Consider the following 13,455-nt stretch of genomic DNA (forward strand, 5'->3'; position numbering starts at 1 on the left):
ATTACATTGATATTTATGTTTTAATATGTAGAACATTGCATACCCTCTAAGGTCATATCAAATATAAAGTATTATATTTGCTAGAGGAGAGGATCCTTTATAAAGTTTTCTTTTGGGCTCCAGATTTGAAATGTTGAAACTCTTACAGTGATACGTGAAATCTGTATCTGCTTCTAATTAATTCGGTTACCAATGCATGTTTAAAACCACATATTATAATGACCTTGTCAATGCTCACATTCCATAAACCTGTGTAATTGGTAGTCTTTAAAGAAAAAGAGGCTGGGCCTGGTGGCTCATGCCTATAGTCTCAGCACTTTGGGAGGCCAAAGTGGATGGATTGCTTGAGACCAGGAGTTCAAGGCTGCAGTGAGCTACAATCATACCACTGCACTCCAGCCTGGGTGACAGAGCAAGACCCTGTCTCAAAAAAAAACAAAGAAGAAGAAAAGAAGAAGGAAAGGAAGAGTAAAACGAAATCCTCTCTCTGGATTCACTGGGCACCTGGTAGGGTGGGGACATATATCTGAGTGTCAGCTATTCTAGGTTCTCCCCAGAGAGCCAGGAGCCTGTGGAAGTCAGTCTGTAAAACTCAGCTAGTGTCACTTGTGGGGAATGTTGCAGAGCATTCTCCAGGGAAAGAGAACCACAGGATAAGAGCCAGAGAGAGAGAGAGAAATTTAGTGGACAGAATTGGCTTATGAAATGCAGAGGCAAGCCCAAACTCTACTGGAGAGGCCAGCCCCATCCTGTGCAGATTTCCAGCACGCCGCCTGCAGGCCTGCCAGGGTTCTCCTGAAACCAGCCAGGCCTGTTTGTTTTTGTTGCTGTCCTCAGAGCTGCAGGCCTGCACGTCACCCAGGGCGGCCACTAAGCAGTGGGGTGGGAAACTCAGTCTTGGAGCCTACCAACCCCGACAGCCTCTGCTCCGGGAGCACTTAACATGTACAGCTTGAGTCTGTGTGTGTCTGCGTGTGCATGAGTCATGAGCAGGTGTCCCTTCTCCTGCCTCTGCATTTCCCGGCAGCTTTCCAGATCAGTCTCAAAGGACGGCAAAAGAAAACAGAAGAGAATCCAACCAGCCTTTCTTCCCTGGGTCTCTGACAGCTCAGAGACAACCGATGCCCCTCATAAGCAAAGCAGCAGCAGCAGGCTAACAAATACAGTCATTCGCTGGGACTTCCTGCAGCTCAGGAGGGACCATGGGCCCATTTAGTGGATGAAAGTACTAAGGCTCAGATAAAAACTGGGGTTTAAGACAAGTGTCAGTAAAAATGTGGAGAAATCAGAAGGTCAGGCACTGCTGGCAGGTTTGTATAACAGCATAGCTGCCCCGCAGCAGCGACTCCTCAGATGCAAAAAGGAAGACAGAGAATTACTGTATGACCCAGCAATCCTCTCCTGGGTACCTGCCCTAAAGAATTGAAATCAGGGACTCAAAGAGATACCTACATCCCCATGTCACTAGGTGCAATTCACAATAGCTAAAAAGGTGGAGCAACCCAACTGTGCACAGACTGGTGGATGGATCAACACACACAGGAATATCACTCAGCCGTGAAAAGGAACGAGGCTCTGACACAGGCTACAGCGTGGGTGGACCTTGAGGACATCGTGCTCAGTGAGAGAAGCAAACACAGAAGGACACACAGTGTGAGATTCCATTTATGTGAAATGTCCAGAACAGGCAGATCCACAGAGACAGGAAGTGGATTCATGGTTGCCAAGGGCTAGAAAGGAGTATGGGGAGCTAGTGTTTCATGGGGACAGAGTTTCAGTTTGGGAAGATGAGAAAGTTCTGGAGCGGGAGGGTGGTGATGGCTGCATAGCAATGTGAGTGTGTTGATGCTGCTGAGCTGGGCACTGAAAAATGGTGACGGTGATACATTTTATGTTATGCATATATTACCACAATTTAGAAGAGTTTTTTACAAATTAAATTTGGAAAAAGAAAGGAATGCCTGAGCCACAGCCCTGGTCTTCAGGACGGGGTTGTGACCAGGAAGGATAAGGGTATTGGGTGGGTGTTGGGTGGGGTGCTCTGGGGCCACCCACCTCCCCAGGTGTGGATGCTGTACCTAGCAGGAGTGGATGGGGAGAAGAGAAGGGCCAGACAGGTGGTGACTTGTCGGGGTCCTGCCCATTTTGTGAGTCTCTTTGGGAAGGACCCACCTCTGCCCCCAGAAGCAGCCCCCATCCTCCTTCTGACCCTGAGGCCCTGGCTCAGAGAGGAGGCATCCCAGGGGTCCCTGGGATCTCTCACCCTTCTTGAAACAATGGGAATGGAGCACACAGCAAATTGACTCATCCCTTCTCCCCAGGATCCCCCTCCACTGGGATGCAGCTTTATTTGGAAATAGGGTCTGAAGGTGGAATTAAGGTAAGGATGGAGATGAGATCATATAGGATTCAGGTAGGCCCTAAACCTAATGAGAGTGTCCTTGTAAGACACACAGAGAAGGTGGCCACAGGAAGATGCAGCCAAAGGCCAGGGGATGCCTGGAGGTCCCAGAAACTGAAGGTGGCACAAAGGCCCCTCCCCTGGATAGGCAGAGAGGTTAGAGGCCCAGAGGAGCCTACGCACTATTGCAGGAGAATGAGGTTGGAGGACTGACACAACCCAACTTCAAGATTTACCGTGAAGCTACAGTGATCGAGATGGTGCGGTACTGATGAAGGAACAAATAGATCAACAGGACAGTGCAGACAGCTCAGAAACAGACCCATGTAAATGAAATCGACTGATCTTTGACACAAGTGCAAAAGAAATACAATAAAGCAGAGAGAATGTTTTCAACAAACGATGCGGGAGCAACTGGACATCCACGTGCAAAAAAATCAATTTGGGGAAACGCACCCTGCAGAGACCTTGGTCTCAGACGCTGGCCTCCAGGGCTGAGGGACAGCCTAGTCTGTTGTCTTCAGCCCCCGATTTGTGGTACTTTGTTTCAGCAGCCCCAGGAAGCATGTGCAGAGCTCTTCCCACATGCTGGACCTTGCAGGCACCTAAATGCCTTAACCTGACTTCGAGCACACCTGTGTGTGATGGGCAGAGAAACTGAGGCCCATGCTGGACTCTCCACTGGGCAGGGTGGACTGAGTTGTTCAAGGGTCCAGTGCTCCTCCAGCCCTTAGCATGATCAGTAGTAGGATGAGGGCAGCTGAGCAGGGGAGGAGGATTCTGGGAGTGACCACAGCTGTCCAGGGGCCCTGGGCAAAGAGAGGGCACCCCAGAGGAACTGCCCAGAGGAGGAAAAAGAGCCGCTGTTGCCTTGGTGTACTGGTTAGGTCATGTGGCTTCCTCCTGAGCCACCTGGTGGGACTTTGGGGTTTGGGGATTTTTTTTCTGCCTTTTGTGAATTGTGGGCATTTACATTTTGCCCTCTTTCCACTGTCGGGGGAAGTTGTATGTTCCTGGAAAACCTTCTGATACGTTCCACTTGGGGCTGAGACTTGGCTGTCTCTCTCTACTGCTCCACTCCTGGCTGGTTCCATGGGCACTTGGGGTTTTAGCTCCTCTTTTGCTGTCAGTGAGTTCTCAGACACTTGGGTGCAGACTTGCCCATTTTATAGAGGGAGGTGCCGAGGCCCTCAGCAACAACTTCGCAAGTGCAAAGGGGCCACCGAGTTGTGGCTCAGAGGGAAGCTTGCTTTCTGGCCCAAGGAAGGAAGTTGTGTGTGTCCCTGGGCAATTCTGTGCCTGCAGTTTCTGGGATTTTTTAGGTGTTTTTGTCATTGTTGTTCTAACATGGTAGTTCTGTCCTCTGGGGACACCAGGCCATGTTTGGGGACATCTGTGATTGTCACACTGGATGGTGCTTCTGGCCTGGAGTGGGTAGAGGCAGGGACACTGTTCAGCACCGTGCAGTTCCCAGGATACCCCATCCCAGAGGATGATCAGGCTAGAATATCCACAGTGCCAGGGGAAAACCCTGTTCTAGTATGTCAACAAGTTATATGTCATTTTATGTACCTCTCATTAAGAATTAGGATAATTGGCGGTGCCTGTGGCTCAAAGGAGTAGGGTGCCGGCCCCATATGCCAGAGGTGGCAGGTTCAAACCCAGTCCTGGCCAAAAACTGAAAAAAAAAAAGAGAGAGAGAATTAGGATAATTATGATCTGTTTTGTCACCATCATTACTCCAGGGGTTAGACTTCCTTCTGTGTTTAACCAGACTCCACCGGTCACTGAGTTGTGGCTTGTGTGTATACATGTGCTGGCATATTTGTATATGGTTGGCCCCTGAACAACGCAGCACTGGGGGCACCAACTCCCCATGAACTTGAAAATTTGTGTGTAGCTTTGACTCCCCTAAATATAACTCGTACCAGCCTCCTGTTGACCAGAAGCCTTGCTGATAACATACACAGTTGATGAAGGTGTCTGGGATGTGTTATGTGTGATATTTACTGTGCTCTTTCCGTAAAGTAAGCTAGGGAATGATGTCATTAAGGAAATCTTGAGGAAGAGAAAACAGATTTACTGTTCATGAAAGGGGATGTCTTTTACCTCTGCATCTCTGAGTGCTGTCCTGCCTGTGAACAGTGGGGAACCTCCCCCTCAGGACAGATCTTTCTGTCCCCCACTGGAATCTGGTGATGTCAAGGAGGAGTCTCCTGCTTCGCCTTTTTACATCACCTGCACCTTATGATCACCAGCAGCTGGTCCTACGAACAGCAGGCTGTTCCCAAAAGGGGCCAGAGAGCCATTATTTTTGACTTTCTGGACCAGTTGGTCTCTTTCCCAACTACTCAGCTTGGCCACTGTAGCACAGAAGCAGCTGGAGACAACATGTAAAAAGATGTCATAGAAGACACGGAAGAAGACATGGATCTGCAGATGGAGACAGTGGATTGTGTTTTAGGAAAAATGGCTACAGAAAGGAGCACAGCCAACCCAGAATTTGAAGTAAAGGATCCCACACCTAAAGTGTGTTTCTGCAAATAAATTTTTATTGGCATGAAGCCACACCCACTCATTTACAAACTGCCCGTGGCAGCTTTGTGTGAGTGTCCTAGGACTACCATAAGGAGGTACCACAGACCAGGTGGCTTTACAGGAAGTTCATTACCTCCCAGTTCTGGGGACAAGAAGTCCAAGATCAAGGTTGGGCAGGGCTGGGTCCTCCTGAGGTTGTGAGGGAGTTTTAGGCCTCTCCCTTGGTGGTGGCCATGGGCATCCTTGGCGTCCTTGGCACGGAGAAGCATCACCCCGATCTCTGCCACCATCTTCACATGCTGTTGTCACTGCGTGCATGTCTGTGGCCACATTTCTCCTTGTAATAAGGACACTGGTTATTGGACTAGGGGCCTACCCTACTCTGGCATGATGTCATCTTAACTACTTCCATCTGCAAAGACCCTATTTCCAAAGAAGTTCATATTTTAGGGGGGGATAGGACTTGAACATATGAATTTAGAGGGGGACATAATTCACCCCATGACAGGCTCCACAGATTCCTGAGTGCTCAGAGTTCAGAGAGAAGTTTGCAGGGTTAGTAACTGAGTAAGGCACCAGGAGGCACTGGGGCCTCTGCTGGGTTTGGGGGCTGTTAGTGGGACTGTGCATGGCCCTGTAGGGTCACCAAAAAACACCTGCTTTCAGCCCAGAGACACTCTGTGGTGGCTGCTGCATCTGTTGCTTGCACCCTGCAGCCTGCTTTATAGGGGCCCCTGATCTCTCAGAAGCTGCCAGTCTGGGTGTCACAGAACAGCACACCTCTGTGCACCAGAGTCAGGCTGTGCTTCCAGCTGTCGCAACCTCTTGGAAGGAAGGATTTGTGTGATGTTGTCCCTGCTACTGCTACCGTCTGACAGAGCAGTGTGGGTCCCCCAGTAGGGCACCCCAGCCGAGAGCTGAGTGGCCCAGAGCATCCTACAAACACCCCCAATCCACCCAGGCTTGGGGCCCTCTTCCCCTCCCCCACACTCCAGTCACCCTCCCCTGTTCTCCTCCTGTGGTTGACCCCTTATATTTCCCTGCAGCCCCCTCACGACAGCCCTCCACTACACCTATTACCACCCAGATCAGGGTCATGGAAACTCCCCCTTCCCCACCTGGTCTCCAGGGCGGATGCATCCACAAAGGCCACCTAAGTACTGCAAATTCTTTTAAAATCAGAAGAAATCCCTGAATACCACCCGCCTGCATCTTATTCATCTTTTCACCAATTTGGTCATTAAAATAATATTTTTTTACAGAGGAGGAACCACAGATGTCATAATGGGGCACTGCTGGGTGTCCCATCCCTTCTGAACAGATCACTGTCACCGAGGAAACTCCCTCCGGCCCCAGTAAGGGACACGTGGCAGGCAAGAACATTTTTGATATTGGCCTGGCCACTGGGCCCCATCCCCTCCACTCAGCTCACACCAGTGAGCTTAGGTCCTGACTTAGGGTCCCTGCCCATACCTCTATGCAATGCAGCTCCATGGGCACCTCCAACCCCACGTTTGCACCCACACTTCCCCTATGGGCTGGATCGTCGTGTCCTTCTATTCCTTTTCTTCTCCTAAATTGAGATAGAATTCACACAGTGCAAAACTCACCTATTTAAATGATACAATTCATGCTAATGTTTTTAGCACATTCACAGGGCGTGCAACCACCACCACAACCAGATCAGAGCATTCCATCAGCCCAGAAGGAAGCCCTGTTCCCATCAGCAGTCACTCCTCATTCCTTCCCCAGGCCCCTGACAACTCCAATCCACTGCCCATCTCTGTGGATCTGCCTGTTCTGGACATTTCACATAAATGGAGCCTCACACTGGGTGTCCTTCTGTGTCTGCTTCTCTCACTGAGCACAATGTCCTCAAGGTCCATCCACGCTGCAGCCTGCGTCAGAGCCTCGTTCCTTTTCATGGCTGAGTGATATTCCTATGTGGATGGACCTCATTTTGCTTATCTGTTCATCCACTGATGTATGTTTGGGTTGCCTGCACTTTTTGCCTGTTATAAATCATGGGACTGTGAACTTCCCCCTGTAAGTTTTTGTGCAGATGCACATTTCCAGTTCTCTTGGGCAGATACTCAGAGCCGGAATTGCTGGGTCACATAGAAATTATGTTGTTTTTTGAACTTTTTTTTGAGACAGAGTCTCACTTTGTTCCTCAGTAGAGTGCTGTGGCATCATAGCTCACAGCAACCTCAAACTCTTGGGCTCAAGCAATTCTCTTGCCTCAGCCTTCTGAGTAGCTGGGACTACAGGCACCTGCCACAATGCCTATTTTTAGAGATGGAGTCTTGCTCTTGCTCAGGCTGGTCTCCAACCAGTGAGCTCAGGCAATCCACCCACCTCAGTCTCAGTGCTAGAATTAGGAAACTACGTTTAACCGTGGGAGGACCTACCAGTCCTCAGCTCCAGAGGCCATTCATCTCGCCACCTCAGAGTTCTGCAGACCACAGCCAATGAATCAAATCTGGCCCTTTGCCTGTTTTTGCAAATAAAGTTTTATTGGCACATGGACCTGTCCAGTCATTTATATATCATCCATGGCTGGCTTTTCCTTCAGTGAGTAGAGATGAATAGTGTTTAACAGAGCCCTTCTGTCCCACAGTGTCTAAGCATTCACTCTGGCCTTTTACAGAAAATGTATGTTCATTAATTACCATTTATTACATATAGCTATGTGTAACATTGTAGGAATCCCTCCCTTCCTCATACACTCTGCATAGAAAGCTCCTTAAGAGCAGAATTTGGTCTCTTTTTTTTTTTAATACCTGATTCCTACTATCATTGAATTGAACACATTTCTCAGCCTGCTCCATAGTGGAGGACATGGAGCATATTAAGCTTCTGGGGTAGCCAGGGCTCCACCTGAGCTGCTGGATGCAGTCACCTGCAATCTCAACTGTCCCATGCCCCTGCCACACTCCAGACCATGTCAATCACCTTTTTCATGGAGGGACAGGCCTCCCAGGTGATTCCAAGGTTTAGGAACCCAGGGCTAACTCCTTCCTAACCCTAAATTTCTCTAGTTCTCATGGATGAACGGAGCTAACCAACCCTTCCTTCCAAGCAAACAACTCTTGATTTTCAAGCCTTACCAGGTGCAGGAATCCCACAGGGGTTCTAGGTGTGTTTTCTGTATTTTTCCCACATACTCTGAGCCTGTGAGTCCAACAGGGAGAGGGGAATCCCTTCTACCTTGGGGTCTCAATTGGTCACAACTAGAGAGAGACACAAAAATATAACTGATTCTTTTTTTTTTTTTTTTGAGACAGACTCTCACTCTGTCACCCTGGGTTGAGTGCTGTGGCATCATCACAGCTCACAGCAACCTCAATCTCTTGAGCTCAGACGATCCTCTTTCCTCAGCCTCCCCAGTAGCTGGGACTACAGGTGCCCGCCACGACACCTGGCTAATATTTCTATTTTTAGTAGAGAGGAGGCCTCACTCTTGCTCAGGCTGGTCTTGAACTCCTGAACTCAGTCTATTGTCCCACCTCAGCCTCCCAGAGTGCTAGGATTACATGGGTGAGTCACTGCAGCAGATTCTTTTTTTTTGAGACAGAGCCTCAAGCTGTCGCCCCTGGGTAGAGTGCTGGGGCATCACAGCCCACAGCAACTTCCAACTCCTGGGTGCAAGTGATTCTCTTTCCTCCACCTCCCAAGTAGCTGGGACTACAGGCACCTGCCATAACGCCTGGCTATTTTTTGGTTGCAGTTGCTGTTGTTTAGCAGGCCCCAGCTGGGTTCGAACCTGTCACTCTCAGTGTATGTGGCCCGCACCCTGCCAACTGAGCTACAGGCACTGCCTCTGTTGTTCTTTTTTAGCATATCCTATTGAGCACTTAGCTCTTCTAGTTTTTCGGGTTTTTGTTTTTTTGTTTTTTGAGACAGAGCCTCAAGCTGTGCCCTGGGTAGAGTGCCATGGCATCACAACTCACAACCTCCTCGAACACCTGGGCTCAAGCGATTCTCCTGCCTCCAACTCCCAAGTAGCTGGGACTACAGGCGCCCGCCACAACACCTGGCTATTTTTTGGTTGCAGCTGTCATTGTTGTTTGGCGGGGCTGGGCTGGATTCGAACCCGCCAGCTATGGTGTATGTGGCTGGCACCTTAGTCGCTTGAGCCACAGGCGCCGAGTTTTTTTTTTTTTTTTAATGACCGATGTATTCCTGTCCTAGGGTGCCATACAAATGACACACATACTGGGGACCTAAAATAGAAATGTATCCTCTGGCAGTTCTGCAAGTCATAAGCCCTAAATCAAGGTGTCTCAGAGCTACAGTCCCTCTGCATCTCCAGAGGAGGCTGCCTTTTCCAGCTCTTGAGGGCTCCAGGCATCATTGGCTGGTGGTGGCATCACTCCAGTCTCTGCCTCTGTCTTTGCACAGCCTTCTCCCCTCCTTTGTGTGTCTGCATGTTTCTTCTTCTTATAAAGGCCCCAGGTACTTGATTGGTTGAGAGCCCACCCTAAATCCAGGATGATTTCATCTCTAGATCCTCATCATCTTCCAGCCACAAAGACCCAGTCTCCAAAGGAGGTCATGTACTAAGCTTCCAAATGAGCATGAATCTTGGGAATACTATTCAGTCCAGTCCAATCAATAAACATAATTTTTGTTTAGTTGAAAACTACCCACATTTAAAATGAACATGAAACAGCTCTTCCATGTAAAGATCCTCCTCCTCGTTCTGCTAACTCTGCTTTTATTTTTCTTACCATTTCCCTCACTCCTCCCTACCCCCAAATACCACCCTGGTTCTTCCTTTACTTGTTTTTTGCAATGTCATGGTGTCTTTTGCATGGGCAAATCCTTTCTGGAACAAGGAAGGGTGGGTAGGTAAGAATGTTTAAATAACTTGACAATTAATAGTTATGCTAAAAATCCATACTTAAAACAAATCCACTGAAGGGCTTGGAAGACATTACCTCAATAATATTGGAGCAGTAGTTCTTGAAGGGGTGAGGTTGGAGAGTGATTCTGTCCTTCAGGGGACATTTGTGGCTGTCATGCCAGGGGTGCTGCTCCTGGCATGGGGTGAGTAGACGCAGGGACTCTGCTTAGCACCTGCAGGGCCCAGAACAGACCCTCCCCAGAGAAAAATCCAGCCCCAAATGTCCACTATATCCAGGGAGAAAAACCCTGCTGTAGATATTGAAAGTGAGTGTAAGCTTTCAAGCTAAACAAAAATAATGTCTCTTGGTTATTTAAAAGAAAAAGGAAAAATAATCAGCTGTAGGTGTGTGTCCTCATGGGGAAACCAGCAGCTCTCTGAGGGTTTGTGGAGACCCGGTTCCAGCTCCCATGTGAACCCTTGATTTTATTGCAAACAGCCTAGTGGGTGGAGGGTGTGAATGCCTGCCCGGAGCCGGTTTCTTTCTGAGAAGTAGAATGCAGAGAAGCCTCTCAGAGAACTAGCTCAAGAAGGGGATTACCCATGGTCTCCCAGAAGAGCTGGTAAAAATCAGAACAGGACTTCCTGTTTCTTGGGCTGTCCTGGGCAGCTTTCTCCACTGGAGAGTGTTGCTCCCCAGCTCGCAGGCTGGAGAGCAGAGATAGAGGGACAGTGTCCCTCCTGGGCAGGGAAGGGAGGTGCTGCCTCTGGCACCCACTGTGATACAGGCAGACCAGGGTCTCTCCTCTGCAACACTGGAGGCATTAGGGCTGGATTCTTTTATTAGAGACAGAGTCTCACTCTGTCGCCCAGGCTGGAGTACAGTGGTGTCATTACAGGTCATTGCAGCCCCCAAATCCTTGGTTCAAGCGATCCTCCTGCCTTAGTACAGGGCTAGGCTGAGGTCCTACCAAGTTGGCAGGGGGATGTCACCCTCACTCAGTGTTTGTTGTGGGTCAGAAGTTTAATTTCCCTTCCTTCTCTGCAACAGTCTTGGAAAGGTAGTAGGATTCTGCTTGCTAACCCGGTCTCCGACTCTTCTGTGGACACGTGCACCCATGGGTGAGGAAAGGGGAGTCCCAGAGTTCCCTGGTGTCTGCTGTCTGTGCTTTCTCTATGGTCCAGGGCATAGGTTCACACTTGCCTGTGTGTAAGCAGGAGGCCAGGCAACCTCTGGTGTCTGTAGGTCTCAGGGGTTCTCTCAGGGGGAGATTCTGGTCCCCAGGGGATACTCAGTAATGTCTGGGCAGATTTATGGTTGTCACTAATGGGCAGGTGACGGTGTTCCTGGCATGGAGTAGGTGGAGGCAGGGACGCTGCTCAGCACCTGCAGTGCCCAGGACAGCCCCATCCCAGAAAATGACCCAGGGACAATGTCCACAGTGTCTGGGGGAGAGATCAGGCTTAAGAGAAAGCCACCTCCAGCCACTATCTACCTGTGGCTGAGCCTCCTGAGACCCTGGAACTCCATAAGAGCCAGGTGGGCCACAGGGAAGGCATCTTCTCATCAGACCTCAGACCTCCCTTGGCCTTGGTTGCAGCCGTGACAGCCATGGCTGCTGGGAGAGGCTTGTGCAAGGCCCTCAGCCTCAGCCCAGGCCACGTACCCTTGCGGGTACCCTTTGTGTAGGTGGGAAAAAACCCCAGTGGTTTGTGGAAACAGAAAATGTTTGTAAAGGAAAAGGGGCCAGGCTGTGTCTGGGAAACGATAGGTGACCTTCGGGGCCAGAGGGAAACAGCCTCAGCCACGTGAACCTGGCGGGACCTGGGACCACTCAGGAAGTTGGACCTGGGTTGGGCCTGGGTCAGGGGCCTCAGCTGATCTCCCAGGGAAAGCCCACAGCAGACTGAGCCCCACTGTGCAGGATGGGGCCTCCCTGAGGACGAAGAGAGCCCCAGCACTGAGCTGTGCAGAATGTGGTGTGGCCATGGCAGCCCCACCTGAAGCACAGGACAAGGCATGTGGCTGAGCTGGGCATAGGTCCCAGCTCAACGCTGAGAGTCTCTTTGTCCACACACTAGGAAGCCGGTGGTGTCCTTGTAGACAGGGTGAGCTGGAAGGGGCAAGGTCACTTACACCCCAGGCACGAAAGGTCAGACACAGACGTGGCCCCAGCTCCATCAAGGTCCCGCTTGGAGCAGAGGATCCCATTCCATGGAAAACAGCAGCTCCAAAGTACCCCAGTTCACCCCACCCCTGGAGTATGATCACGGGGCCTTTCCTCTTTTCCTGTTGACCTTTGGCCCTGGGCAGCCAGCCTCAGATCCCTGGCCTTCCTGCCCAGATACCTGTCACTCCCTCCACCCGAGGTTAATTGGTTGGCCCCCCAAGTTTGCAGTTTCCACCTCCCTCTGTGCCCCGGCACGTGGCTTACATAAAAGTGGAAACCAGAGATGGAAAATCACTCAAGTATTCCACGTGAAGCCTTGATTCCTGCACATTTTGTTTTTCTTGCACTGGTGTGCCTGATGTATTGCATTTTTGACCACGAGATGAGGCTCCCGTATTCCAAAATGGAATAATACAAGTTCTAGCAAACAACAATTGTCTTTTCTGAATGGATCAGTTGTAAAGAATAAAATTGATTCTCTCCCCACTGCGGGGGCATTTTCTCCACAGGACGTGGCTGTTTCGAATTCTCATGCCACATTTTTGGTGACAGCAACATCATTCTCTGAGAAACACTGGAGTAGTGAGTTCCTTGTAAGTAAAAAATATTTAACTATGCTTTTCTCTTTCTCCTTTTTTAAACAGGGCATAAAGCCGTGCTTCCTGAGAAAACTAAAAAAGGTATGTAGCATTTTATCTTACTTCAAGAGCTTGGAATCTCTTGTTTTTTAGAAAAAGGAACAAACAAGCCACATTGTTTTATGTACTCCTGACACATGGGGAGTTGGAGTCATCCCATAAAGAGCTCTGGGCTCAGAGCCAGGAAACCTGAGTTCAAATCCCACCTCTAACCGCTCCAGCACATTTGGGTGGGACCCTGTCATCTGTCTGCAGCGGAGATGACGTTCCTCACTTTGTAGGAATGTTGCAAAGGCTAAACAAGGCTGCAGATACAAAAATGTAAAAAGGTACAGCATAGTGCCTGGTATTTAAGAAATGTTGAGCTGAGTCTGAAACCATGGCTGGTCCAGTCATTTATGTATTTCTAGGAATTTGTCAATTTCGTGTGGATTGTCTGGTGGGTGGGACTACAATTATTCATAATAGCACAGTATTCTCTTATATTCCTTTTCATTTTTATAGGGTTGGTAGTAATGGAGTAATGACCCCTCTTTTATTTCTGACTTTAGTCATTTTCTTTCATCTTATCTTCCTTTTTTCTTTTTGGTCAGCCTAGCTAGAGGTTTGTCAATTTCATAGATCTTTTCAAAGAACCAACTACTAACTTTTGGTTTCCTCGATTCTACTGTTTTTCTAGTCTCTGTTTTTTTTTTTTTTTTGCGGTTTTTGGCCGGGTGCTGGGTTTGAACCTACCACCTCCAGCATATGGGGCCGGCGCCCTAGCCCCTTGAGCCACAGGCGCCGCCCTAGTCTCTGTTTTGTTTAACTCTAATCTTTGTAATTTTCTAACTTCTATTGCCTTTGGGTTCTTTTCTC

At 49.3% G+C, this 13,455-nt stretch overlaps 1 protein-coding gene across 2 annotated transcripts in view; it reads left to right on the forward strand.

Annotated features, from left to right (window-relative positions):
• GNG7 (G protein subunit gamma 7) overlaps window positions 1-13,455 on the forward strand; it is a 165,864-nt gene that overhangs the window by 110,618 nt on the left and 41,791 nt on the right. For both annotated transcript variants that reach the window (XM_053580780.1, XM_053580770.1), the window contains exon 3: window positions 12,604-12,639. The gene's annotated coding sequence lies outside the window, so the exon portion shown is untranslated. The remainder of the gene's footprint in view (window positions 1-12,603; window positions 12,640-13,455) is intronic.

This window comes from Nycticebus coucang, chromosome 2 (genome assembly GCF_027406575.1).
Source record: "Nycticebus coucang isolate mNycCou1 chromosome 2, mNycCou1.pri, whole genome shotgun sequence".
Lineage (NCBI taxonomy): Eukaryota > Metazoa > Chordata > Mammalia > Primates > Lorisidae > Nycticebus > Nycticebus coucang.